The sequence below is a fragment of the Malania oleifera genome, chromosome 2 (assembly GCF_029873635.1).
Source record: "Malania oleifera isolate guangnan ecotype guangnan chromosome 2, ASM2987363v1, whole genome shotgun sequence".
Taxonomy (NCBI): domain Eukaryota; kingdom Viridiplantae; phylum Streptophyta; class Magnoliopsida; order Santalales; family Ximeniaceae; genus Malania; species Malania oleifera.
The window spans coordinates 33,881,576-33,895,255 of NC_080418.1; the positions used below are offsets into that span (position 1 = coordinate 33,881,576).

Below are 13,680 nucleotides of genomic sequence, written 5' to 3' on the forward strand. Positions count from 1 at the left end.
AATGAAATACCCCATTTCGTGCCATTTTAGTCACTTTCTTCATGCATGCGTATGCACATTTTAAAGAGGAAAGAAAACACTACAAGACTATTTAAAACATCATAGAAACATGGGAGAAATGGAGAAGATCGCATGAACACCCTAGAACATGCTTCTAAGGATCTAAACAAGCCATGTATAGAAAACACAAACAATCTACATTAGAAGAAGGGTGGAACACTAACCTCTAAATGTTGGGAATAACGAACAAATTCCCGAAACCTGTGAGAAACAAAATAGAGAAAAAATAACGCCAAAGAAAAATTCAATCACATGCACAAGACAATATTTACATGGTTCGGCAATTTTGCCTACGCCCACGGAGTTGCAGGGATTTCAATATTATCAGGAAGAAAACACAGAGAGTGCGGCGATACAATGCTCTCGCTCTCGCTCTCTCGCAGGTACAACAACGCCAACCCTAATCACCTGAAAGCAATCCCTTTTATATGTTGCGCCTAGGGTTCCGTTCCGTGGACTAAGCCTTAGGATAGAAATCTCTAATTAAATAGAGGTCGGATCGTCATCTAAATTAAAACACAACTAGGCTCCACAAAAGCCCAACAAATCTCCCACTTGGAGACTAGTTCAATCACCAATATCAACTGCAATCCTCCTAAACAAACAATCCCTCATCCTTGCAACTCAACCTCCTCTCCTCAAGCTAGAAGACCAACTGAAGCTGCACACAACTTCAGTTTCTCAATAGTAACACCCTTAGTCAACATGTCTGCTGGGTTCTTAGATCCACATATCTTTTCAAGTATTATCAGCTTATCTTCAACAAGGTAACGGATAAAGTGGTATTTTGTTTGTATGTGTTTCGACTTTGAATGAAAAGTCGAATTTTTGGCAAGAAAGATTGCACTCTGATTGTCACTGTGTAGAATGCCCATCTTCTGCTTCTTACCCAATTCTTCTAAGAAACCATGTAACCAAATCATCTCCTTTCCAGCTTCAGTTGCTGCAACATACTCAGCTTCTGTAGTAGACAAAGTAACAATCTTTTGCAAATTTGAAGCCCAAGATATAGCTGTACCACCCAGAGTAAGTACAAATCCAGTAGTACTTTTTCTACTATCATTATCATCAGCAAAATCAGCGTTTACATAACCCTGCAGTTTCAAACTTGCACTAGTGAAGCAAAGACATGTATCTGATGAACCCCTCAGATATCTCAAAATCCACTTTACTGCCTCCCAATGTTGCTTTTCTGGCCTACTCATGAATCTGCTCACAACTCCCACTGCATGTGCAATGTCTGGCCTTGTAAACACCATAGCATACATCAAGCTGCCAATAGCTGAAGCATAGGGCACCTTGCTCATATGTTCCCTTTCTTCTTCTGTTTTCGGTGATTGTTCCTTGCTTAGTTTGAAATGACTACCCAAGGGTGTGCTCACTGGTTTAGATTCATTCATGTTGAATTTGCTGAGAATTTTCTTCACATACTCTGACTGTGAAAGCTTCAATGTACCATTAGCCTTGTCTCTAATAATTCTCATTCCAAGAATTTGCTTTGCAGCTCCCAAATCCTTCATTGCAAACTGTTCTGACAATTGCTTCTTCAGATTATTAATCTCCTCAATGGTAGACCCTGCAATAAGCATATCATCTACATATAGCAGTAAAATGATATAAGAATTGTTAAAGAACTTAACATAACAACAGTGATCAGCTTCACATCTCTTGAACTCAATTTTATGCATAAAACTATCAAAACTTCTTATACCACTGTCTTGGAGTTTGTTTTAGACCATACAAGCTCTTTCTCAGTTTGCAGACTAAATTCTCTTGTCCCTGGACAATGAACCCTTCTGGCTGAATCATGTAAATTTCTTCCTCCAAGTCACCGTGAAGGAATGCCGTTTTCACATCTAACTGCTCAAGATGTAAATTTTCTGTAGCCACCATTCCTAGTACCAGTCTAATTGTTGACATCTTCACAACTGGAGAAAATATTTCTGTAAAGTCAATGCCTTCCTTTTGTTGAAACCCTTTGACAACTAATCTGGCTTTGTAACGCTTGCTACCATCATGTTCGTTCTTTATTCTGTATACCCACTTGTTGTGCAGAGCCTTCTTCCCTGCTGGCAATTCAGTTAGTTCCCATGTCTGATTCCCCAACAAGGAGTCCATCTCATCCTTCATGGCTAACTCCCACTTGCTTGAACTTTTGTCCAGCAAGACTTCATCATAACACTCTGGCTCACCACAATCAGTTAGCAGAAGATAATTTAAAGCAGGTGAATAACGCTGTGGAGGTCTAGTGGCCCTGGAAGATCCACGGACCGCAGCTACAGGTGTAATTTGAATTTTCTGCGATTCTACATTCTCCCTATCATCTTCACCCCTTTCCGGGATAGTATTTTCAGTCAACTCATCTAAGTTAATAAACTCAGAATTTTTCTGATCCATCGCTGTGACATCTGACACTACAGTTGACCTGTCCTTGTACATAACTTGTTTGTTAAATATCACATTTCTACTTCTGATGATTTTCTTGGTTTGTTCATCCCAAAACCGATAGCCAAATTTCTCATCACCATAGCCAATGAAATAGCATATTTTGGACTTTGTATCAAGTTTACTACGAGCATCAGAATCAACAAAAACATAAGAAACACAACCAAAAACTTTTAAGTAAGAAAAATTTAACTCTCTATCGCTCCATGGGAACTGAAGGTCCTCGATTTATCAGATAAGCTGCAGTACTGACAGCATCAGCCTAGAAAGTTTTTGGTAGTCCAGCATGTAGCCTCATACTCCTAGTACGCTCGTTGAGAGTTTCGTTCATGCGCTCAGCCACACCATTCTGCTGTGGTGTCCCAGGAATGGTCTTTTCCATTTTGATTCCATGTGCAGCACAATACTCTCTGAACCCTCCATCTATGTACTCTTCTCCGTTGTCCGACCTCAAACACTTTACTTTCAAACCTGTCTCTGTCTCAACCATAGCCTTCCACTTCTTAAAAGTTTCGAATACATCATATTTATTTCTCAGAAAATAAGCCCATACCTTTCTGGTTGAGTCATCAATGAAAGTAACGTAGTATCTTGAACCCCCAAGGGATGCAACAGGAGAAGGACCCCATAAATCTGTGTGCACTAACTCCAATTTTTCAGCCTTCGGTGTTCTGCCACTTTTCAAGAAACTCACCCTTTTCTGCTTTCCTAAGATGTAGCTTTCACACAAGTTAAAATCAACGTACTTCAATTCCGGTAATTTCCCTTTTGACAGCAGCATTTTCATCCCCTTCTCACTCATGTGACCAAGTCTGCGGTGCCATAAGCTTGTATCAGTACTTGCTTCAGCAACTGCAATTGTATCTCTTGGACTTGAGGTTATGTATAGAGTACCAGATTTCTTTCCACGAGCCAATACTCTGGCTCCCTTTGTAACCTTCCAAGTGCCACCAGCAAACAACATCGCATGCCCTTCATCATCAAGCTGTCCGACAGAAATCAAATTCCTTCTCAGGTCAGGAATATGTCGTACCTTATCTAGTAACCAAACAGACCCATTTGACAGTGACATCCGGACGTTTCCCATACCCACAACATCCAAGGCTGTACCATCAGCCAAATACACCTTACCAAAATCTCCTGCTACATAGTTCTGTATGATTTCATGATGTGAAGTAGTATGAAATGAACCTCCTGAGTCCAAAACCCAATCATCAAGTGGACTATCTACTGCAAGAAGTAGTGCATCCTGTACCTCTTCTGTTACAGCATTAGCAGAATCATCCTCACTCTTCTTCTTAAGACTTTTGCATTGTCTCCTAAAGTGACCCGTTTTCCCGTAGTTCCAGCATTGTCCCTTTTGGCCAGGTCTGGATTTACTTCTGTTTCGATTATAATTTCTGGATTTTGATCTACCCCGATTTGAATTTCGGTCATTACCTCTGCCTCTGGTCTCAAGATTTAGGGTAGAGCCGGATCCTGAGGTTTCGCCTGCATCTCTTCTGCGAATCTCCTAAGCTAGAATTAAATCCCGTATATCATTATACTTTAGTTTTTCCTTTCCAGTAGAGTTGCTTACTGCCATCCTTATTGCCTCCCAACTGTTTGGCAACGAAGCCAAAACGGTCAGTGCATGAATCTCATCATCAAAATCAATTTCTACCGACGATAATTGATTTGTGATAGTATTGAACTTATTCAGATGTTGTGCTACAAATGTGTTTTCTGCCATCTTTAAATTAAATAATTTCTTCATCAGATGTACCTTGTTATTTGCTGATGGTTTTTCATACATACCAGACAAAGCCTTCATCAGATCTGCTGTAGTTTTCTCCTTCACGACGTTGTGTGCAACAGACCTGGACAGAGTTAATCTTATAACTCCCAGTACCTATTTGTCAAGGAGAGTCCATTCCTCGTCCTTCATAGTAGCAGGTTTTTCTCCTAGAAGCGGTAGATGTAACTTCTTCCCATAGAGATAATCCTCGATCTGCATCCTCTAGAATCCAAAGTCTGTGCCATCAAACTTTTCTATTCTAGACGCCTTTCCTGCTTCCTCTGCCATTGCTCCCACTCGAACCTAACCCTAGGCTCTGATACCAATTGTTGGGAATAACGAACAAATTCCCGAAACCTGTGAGAAACAAAATAGAGAAAAAATAACGCCAAAGAAAATTCAATCACATGCACAAGACAATATTTACGTGGTTCGGCAATTTTGCCTACGTCCACGGAGTTGCAGGGATTTCAATATTATCAGGAAGCAAACACAGAGAGTGCGGCGATACAATGCTCTCGCTCTCGCTCTCTCGCAGGTACAATAACGCCAACCCTAATCACCCGAAAGCAATCCCTTTTATATGTTGCGCCTAGGGTTCCGTTCCGTGGACTAAGCCTTAGGATAGAAATCTCTAATTAAATAGAGGTCGGGTCGTCATCCAAATTAAAACACAACTAGGCTCCACAAAAGCCCAACACTAAATGCAATCCTTCTCTGTAGATGAATGAAGGCTTCTCCTTGAAGAAAACTTTCCCCAAATGCTCTTGAACGCCTTTGATGGGATATGGTCTTCCTCCATCACTTTACAATCAAAATTCTCTTGAACTTTTTTTCTGACAAAATTTCCTCTCCTTACCCTCCCTTTTTCTTGCCCTAAAGTCTCCCTCAAGGGTCTTTTTATAGATCTCTTGGAGTGGAGGGCAAAGTCTCCCTCAAGGGTCTTTTTATAGATCTCTTGGAGTGGAGGGAAAACTTTTCGAATTTGAAAATTAACTATCAGAATTTTAGGAAAACTTTGCCCTAAAGTCTCCCTCAAGTTGACACGTGGCTTCAAGGTACACGTGGTTGGCCAAGAATCTCTGGCCAATCATGTGAAGACAAGTCACAAAAATTGAAATTGGCAAAGACCGGTCAACTGCTTGCGGGTTCTGTCTAACAGCTAGTTTAGAGAAGACCGGTCGACTGCCTAAAGAGATCAGTCGGCCGCCTCTTAACTTATTTTCTCATCTTCTTTTTCATATGCTTCCTATTTCATATATCGAAAAGAACTCTTATTTTAAGAGGTAAAAAATGACTATCGACAGAGATGATTGCCGAATGAGTTAAAAGAATGTTTTAGAAATAACTTCCTAATTACTGCACACACTCGCATGCATCTCTTCCCAAAATATCCGACTGTCCAAATAACTCACTTAAATAGCCTACAAAAGTTGCATGTATTCCCTCACTTCCAACTTCGTAGAAAGTTAATTGCAATTCCGTCAATCCCAACAATTTTTATCTTGTTTTTCAGTTGATTCTCATGAATTTTGAATCAAGTTTCTTCTCCATGATTGGCTACTCCCAAGATTCCTTTGCTTTCATATCCAAAATGTTATGTTCTGTGCTCCAGTTGGAGTTACAGAAGACAGAGAAACGAGTTGAAGAACAAAATTTAGTAGTAGAAGAAAGGAGAAGGCTAGAAGGATCCTGATTCAATTCACTACTAGCGATACTAGTGATTTGATTACACTCATCTCCCAAGTCCTTTTTTTTTTTCAATTTGTGAAAGTGTCACAACCGACCATCAGAATTCAACCAATTAATCAGCCAACTTCTCCATCTGTTTTTCTTGCAGAAGTGAAATTTATCCTTTCTCTTTGTTTCTTTTGTATTTAGCGAATGTTCAGGAAATGGTGATTTTCAGCAGGACTGCTATTTTGCTAGGACGTAGCATATGGTGGTAGCATGGGCAGCTTTCTGCATATCATTGGTTGTACTGGAGAAGAACTGCAAGGGAGAAAGCCTCATCAAGAAAAATCATGACATTTTGTATTTTGGGAAGCTCATTTTTTTTTGGATGCCGCAATGGCTGCCACAATCTACAAATTTTCAGGTGTCAAAGCCTGCTTATAGTGATGAAATATGTATAGGCTTTTTCTGGTTTAATGATATGACCAGAGTGCATAGAGATTTATCCATATGGAAAGGAATAATTTGATATCTATTTTTTTTTTACTTAACTTAATCATTAATTTTATTTAGTTAATAGTTGCAAAGTTTATTTTGTAAATTTATCTTATAGGGATTTAGTGTTCTGTCTCTTGTTTCCTTGTACGATTCAGTGTTTAAGCCTTGTATGAAGGCTTCATATGTACTCTTTGAAGAGCTTTATTGACATTGAGAACTGAACCCTATTTAGGCTTTTATTTTTTTCTCTTGATTTTTATTTAGCACTTCCTTATTTTCCCCTTATTGTCTTTATTTCTCTTGCTCTCTTTCTTGCTAATGGGTTTCACATCATTTGTACGCCATGTGGAATTCTACAACTAAGAGAATGAAGAAAAAATATTTAAAGGGCCCATTTGGGGCAATATTCTGTTTTGGGAGTAAAAGGAAAAAGAAAAATTATTTTCATTGTATTTTTTAATATAAAATACTATTAAAAATAAAAAAATTATTTTTTAATATAATGAAAAATTAAGAAAATTAAATGTTAATGGTGCTTAGAATTAATTTTTTGTTAATTGATTTGGTATATATTTATATATATATATATATATATATATATATATATATATATTTTCATTTTCCATGATTATTAGATATGAAAAAGTAGAATTTTTCATATTTTTCTTATTCAATATTTTTTCAAGTTTCAAATGAGATTAAAATGTTGTCGTTTCTCTGGGGTTGAGGGAATGGAAAATTGTTGGTATTACTTAAAGGGATGATAGAATAGAAATGGAAAAATGTAGACAAATGTTCATCCAAAGTTGAAACAAAAAGTTGAAATTTAATAAAATTGAATTAATTGTCATATGAAAAGTAGAAAAAAAAAAGTAGAAGGAAAAAGGTTTTGTATGTGTTTATAATCTTGTATATTATTTATTTATTTATTTATTTATTTATTTATTGGGTGCATGGCTGCATGAGTTGCTGGTAAAAGTTGACAATAACCTCCTCTAGGTTTGGCATAAAACAAACCTCTTATAAGGTTTTAAAAATTCCTTTTAAGATTTTAAAAATTTCACGTACTTGTCTAATAGTTGATTTGGAGATTTTAATATCCTTAAAAAAGTTTCTCCTTGTTAAATATAAAGGTCGGTTTATATTCCCTTTATCAGTTCTCCTATCCCACCTAGGTCTATGAATTTCTCACGCAGCTCCATTACCTTATCCTTACCCATGATGTTCCAACATTTTATCCTTAATTGACCTAGGAATTGTTCCCGAGTATCCTCATAAACAAGGTTATTATTCACCTCATCCCTTGGAAAGAAAAAAGGTTTGTGAAAATTTTAAAATTACATGATAGATTCTTGAAATTTTTGACAAATTTTAAAGTAGGTATATAAAAATTTTAAAATCATAGGATAGATTCTTAAAGTTTCTAAAATTTTAGAGAAAATATGTATTTTTCTTGTCAAATCTCAGTATTTTATCCTATATTTTGATAGATTATGTTCTACAAAAGAAGTAATAGTAGTGCTGGTTAAAAAGCGTGTATCATAATTATGCTGGTTTTTTTAATTATAATAAATAAATATGAATATCTTTTTAAGAACATTATTTCAATGTTTAAGATGCAAAACTTTTCAAGTCGTAAATTTGAATCTTCGATTTTTTTTTTTTAAAAGATATGATATGAGAAATGGGCCACTTTTCATAGCCAAAGCTTGCCACCAATGAAAATCAAAACATCTAAAACGAGGTAGGGAAGGCTCATCCTCATCAACTTCTGAATATAGGAGTTATTTCCATTCCCACGGAACTTCCAAACTCATCTCCATTACTTTTCCCATCTATTAAAACACATTCTGAATATTGCCCATATGTCATATCCAATTCCATCTTTATCAGCAACTTAAGTAGTAGTCCTTCACATAATCCATTCTCTAACCTTCAATATTGAAGTGGCAATGAATCCTACACCTCCAAAATCTTATCCTATGCTTAAGCCTACCCACTTATTTAATTAAACTCATTTCGTTGTATTTTTTTTTATTAAGATCACGCTAAGTTCACGTAATACATTGAGCTAAAAACTGAATACAATAAAAAAAATAATTTAAAATATATAAAGCCTAAATGAAAAAATTGTATTTCGTTCTTACCTATCAAACAAACTTACACTAATTATTTTATGTTTGAAAAACTTAAAGAGAGAATGAAAACTAAGTTAAATAAACTTGTATATATGTTTTAAAATCATTCATTTTATTTCGTTTCTACCCATCCTATTATACAAATTAAGCATGACGTAAAGGCCTTAATTTTCTTCTTGAGGAAAGACAGATGTGTTTGAATCCTAAACTGCGAAGTTGATTAAATCCAAGGATCCATCTCCTCTGAGTTTAGGGGATAGGATATATGGATGTACTTGCCCCATATTAATCCATAAATGGGCACAAGATGCACTGTCGGTGGGGCAGCAGTGCTGTCACCATTTGTTCGTACTCCAAATTGCCTGTTGAAATTCTCATGCCCAATTGATGAAACTGAGGGCGTGGTTGGTTGTCTGCCGTTTGAAAATTTGTTCATCAATCTTCTATGAATGTTGAATTTTCAAATTCTCGCAAGTCTCTTTCCATTTTGTGATAGGTAGTTTGTGTTGATTGTTGATTCTAATTAAGGATGAAATCTCTTTACATTCCTGTGAGTCTCTTTCTATTTTGTGATAGGTTGTTTGTGTTGAATGTTGATTTTAATTTAGGATGAAATTTCATCACATTCTTGTGAGTCTCTTTCTATTTTGTAATAGGTAGTTTGTGTTGAATGCTGATTCTAATTTAGGATGAAATTTCATCACATTCTTGCGAGTCTCTTTCTATTTTGTGATGGGTAGTTTGTGTTGAATGCTGATTCTAATTTAAGATGGTTTATGAGCTCAATGATCACGAATACTTTGATGCTTAAATTAGAAAGTGAGTTCTAATTAGGAAGGAAGAAACTAATTAGGTATGGAGTAACTAAAATGGTTTACCTTTTTAAGGGATTGCTTTTGCGTATAAAGAAAAAAGATGTGTTGTGTCACTTTCTTTTAAGTCTCCTTCCTTTTTGTGACACGTAGTTTTGTTTACGAGGCTAATGACAAATGCTCCTATGCTTAAATTAGAAAGTGAGTTCTAATTAAGAAGGAAGAACTAAGGGGATGGAGTAATTAAAATGATTTACTTTTTTTTCAAAGGATTGCTTTTGTGTATAGATAAAGAGGTGGTGGGTGTATGTTTTGATAGGATGCATAGTCGAGAACAAAGGAGAATAGTTAGAATCCGTAATCTTGACTGGTACCATTGTACTAGGGATGTCGAGTCACATTCTGTCACGTGGGTGTATGTGATTGTTCTCTCGTGTGATCTTATAGGGTCACATTGTCCTCTTCGAGTTCAAAGTCATACATCGTGTTAGTCTGATTTCCTCCCCCCTCCCGACCCCTTTTTTTTTACATCCTTCTTCAAAATTTGTCATGTTTTTACATGTAATATTATTTTATTGAAAATATGATTCATCCAAGTGGAGCCGCTATACTCCTACTATAAAAAAATAATCAAAATATTTTTAGGGTTAGCAACTTAAATTTTAAATTCTGTTGCATGATAAATTAAATCACCCTAATTAAGAGGGTATAAGATAGTCAACACATAGGCCGTTGCCATATATATATATATATAGAAAATCTGACCATCATGAAATCTATTCACATTTAATTTGTTTGAAGGTAACGTGAAAGAAATGTTTTTCAATAGGCAAAATAAAGCACGGATGTACCAAATCCAAGATAACGTGAAAGCAAGCTTATATGATTTTAATTAGTACCACTACCTTAAAATTTTATATTTAATTTGAAGTGGGAGTCAATCAACCCATATAATATATATGCATTAATATTCTTTAATTTATTACATATATTTATTTATTCTCACTTTTTTTTTAATATATTAGGCTATATCCTATATTGATTTATAGGAGTATAGGACAGAGACTGGATTGAGATAAAAGTGTAATATGCTAACCTTTGTCTAAAATGAAAATATATTCTCTTTTGAGGAAAAATTTTTAGATATCATAAAAATAAATATTATAAGATTCAAGAGATCATAAATTTAGATATCGATTTTAATCTTGTGGTTGGGAGAAGTTTTGAATTTGAGTTCGTGTGAATCTAAATAAGATGTAATATGAAATTATATTAAATTTTATTTAAATTCATAAAAATATAAATTTAAAATATGAAATTCATGTTCTCAAATATAACTTAATCATATATATATATATATATATATATATATATATATTATTTGATGGGAAAGATGAGAATTAGTATTAAGCATTAACTAAGGTTCTAATTGATGCCACTCGTTTACACAAGCTCTCTCTCTCTCTCTCTCTCTCTCTCTCTCTCTCTCTCTCTCTCAGAGATATATATATATATATATATATATATATATGTGAATGATATGAATGTGCATTTCTTTGTTGATATCTATCTTTTTAAGTTATACAAAGTTATTGAGATCTTGTTTTTGTCTTTTGATATCTTTTGTGACATCAGAATAACGAAGATGATGAATATACAGTATGCATGCAGACATGGTGGACAAATTAATTAAAAGAGAGTGACATCAGGATTACAAGGTTAACAAAAAAAATAAAAATGACCTCCATGCAACTTGGTGGACAAAAATCAAAATATATAGTTGCACCACTGTTTAAACTAGAGAAGTATCTATATGTATATATATCGAAACATAAAAATTGCATAATTTATAAGAATTTGACAGCGCCTAATAAATAAATAAATAAATAAATAATTTAGTTAAGAGTCTAAATTGTTAGGTGCACCATCAAACAGAGATATTAAAACTGTATACTCTTATAGTGCACTTAATTGACTTAATAATTTATGTAAATTGATTGTTTTGTATGGTATCGGAGTCTGTATAATAAAAACGTTTAAAGTTTATTAGTGTACGTCCAGTCCTACGTCGTCTCTGTGAGCAGTTCTAAAATTAGTATAAGATCCTCTTAACTCTCTCTCTCTCCTTGATATCTAGTTTGAGGATGAACTTTCTAACATGGTATCAGAGCTGGACCTTGTTGGGAAAAATAATTATACGAATATATATGAACCAATTCCCACAAGTAAATCAATGGAGTAATGCAAAATAATTGAAACCTAAGGTTGAAAAGCCTAGTTAGGCTAAGAATAATAAATAAAATGAGATACAAAATTTAACCTGATTCCCTCAAATGTTGAGGTACGTCCACGGGGCACGGCAAACCAAATCCACTATCACCAAAATGTTCATATAAAGTGGATACAAAAGGCACGAGCCTTGCAAATACACAAGAATGTATAAACAAATATAGTAAGATGGAGATGCCTCACCAAATACTCTGAACAAAATTCTAAAGAAGAACTAACCAGCCAAAGCAGAGCACAATGAAATACCAATATGCTATAAATAATCTACAGTCGGAGTCACATGAAGAAGAATGTAGCAATAGGTTGCTGTAATGGAGAGATGACTGGCGCAGGCGTGGGCTTGCTGTAGGCGCAGGCTACAGGTGCTGGCTATCGGCGCTAAAGGCTATATGAGTGAAAAAACAAAAATGGAGAAAAACTGAGGGCTGGCAGAACTGCTTGCAGTGTGTGCGGAGAAAAATTTCAAAGTGGAGGGGGAGCTGCTATGCATAAGCTTTGATTTTGAATTTCAAAATAGAATCTCCAAATTTTGCTCCTATTGGGAAGCTAACAAACATTTGAAAACAAAACCTTTTCAAGACATTGGGTCCCACAGGAGGGAAACCCAAAAAATCTACCTCTCCCGACTTATGGGGACGACTCCACCAATTCGGCCAAAACTCGACACTTCACATGCTTGTCTTTAGTCAATGCTTTTGTCATCATATTCGAACCATTGTCGTCGGTGTGAATTTTATCAAGTTGCAATAATTTCTTATCCAACACATCCCAAATCTAATGATATTTCACATCAATATGTTTTGACTTTGAATGGAAGATAGAATTCTTACTCAAATGAATTGCGCTTTGGCTATCACAATAATGAACGTACCTTTCTTGTTCTATGCCCAATTCTTTTAAGAATCTCTTCAACCAAAGCAATTCTTTACAAGCTTCCGTAATGGCAATAAACTTGGTTTCCATAGTAGACAGAGCAACATATTTCTGTAATTTAAAAAGCCATGCCACAGCTCTCCCTGCAAAAGTCATCAAATAACCCAAAGTGGATTTTCTAGAATTAACATCACTGGCCATGTTTGCATCCGTGAATCCATGGAGCGTAGATTTACCATTTCCAAAGCACAAACACACCTTTGAAGTACCTTTAAGGTATCGGAGAATCCATTTTACCGCTAACCAACGCTCCTTTCTTGGATTAGAGAGAAACCAACTAACAACTCCAAAGGCGTGAGCTAAATCCGGTCTTGTGCAAACCATTGCATACATTAAGGTACCAACGACCGAAGCATAAGGAATTTTCTTCATCTCTTCCTTGTCTTTCTCACTTGTAGCTCTTTGTTTTGTACTAGGCTTGAAGTGACTAGCAAGTGGGCAACCAACGGATTTTGCTTTATCCATATTGAACCTCTCAAGAACTTTTTCAATGTAGCTTTCTTGAGACAACCAAATTTTCCTTTTTTCACGATCACGAATAATTCTCATGTCAAGAATTTGCTTTGCCGGTCGTCTTTTATAGCAAAAGACTTGCTCAAATCCAACTTAAACTTGCCAATCTTGGAGAAATCCTGTCCTACAATAAGCATATCATCAACATAGAGTAAGAAAATAATATAAATATCATTCAAATTTTTTTTCATAAACACACAATCATCTGAAGAGATTTTTGAGTAACCATAATCAATCATGAAAGAATCAAATTTCTTGTACCATCTCCGTGGTGCTTGCTTCAACTCATACAAACTTTTCTTTAATTTGCACACTAAATTCTCTTTCCCTTTTTGTTTGAAGCCTTCCGGTTGTTCCATGTAAATTTCATTTTCCAAGTCACCATGTAAGAAAGCGGTTTTCACATCTAGTTGCTCAACTTCTAAATTCAAGTATGCTGCTATGTGAAGAATAACCCGAATAGATGACATCTTTACAACCGGTGAGAATATTTCATCAAAGTCAATTCCCCTTTTCTGACCTAAGCCTTTTACCACAAGCC

General features: G+C 35.5%; 1 protein-coding gene across 7 annotated transcripts in view; it reads left to right on the plus strand.

Annotated features, from left to right (window-relative positions):
• LOC131147591 (uncharacterized) overlaps positions 1-6,705 on the plus strand; it is a 63,011-nt gene extending 56,306 nt beyond the window's left edge. For 2 of the 7 annotated variants that reach the window (XM_058097089.1, XM_058097090.1), the window contains exon 11: positions 6,212-6,705. The gene's annotated coding sequence lies outside the window, so the exon portion shown is untranslated. Of the gene's footprint in view, positions 1-6,163 lie in introns of all 7 variants that reach the window. The other 5 variants (XM_058097086.1, XM_058097085.1, XM_058097084.1 and 2 more) reach the window with 4 other exon arrangements.
• The last annotated feature ends 6,975 nt before the right edge of the window (positions 6,706-13,680 follow it).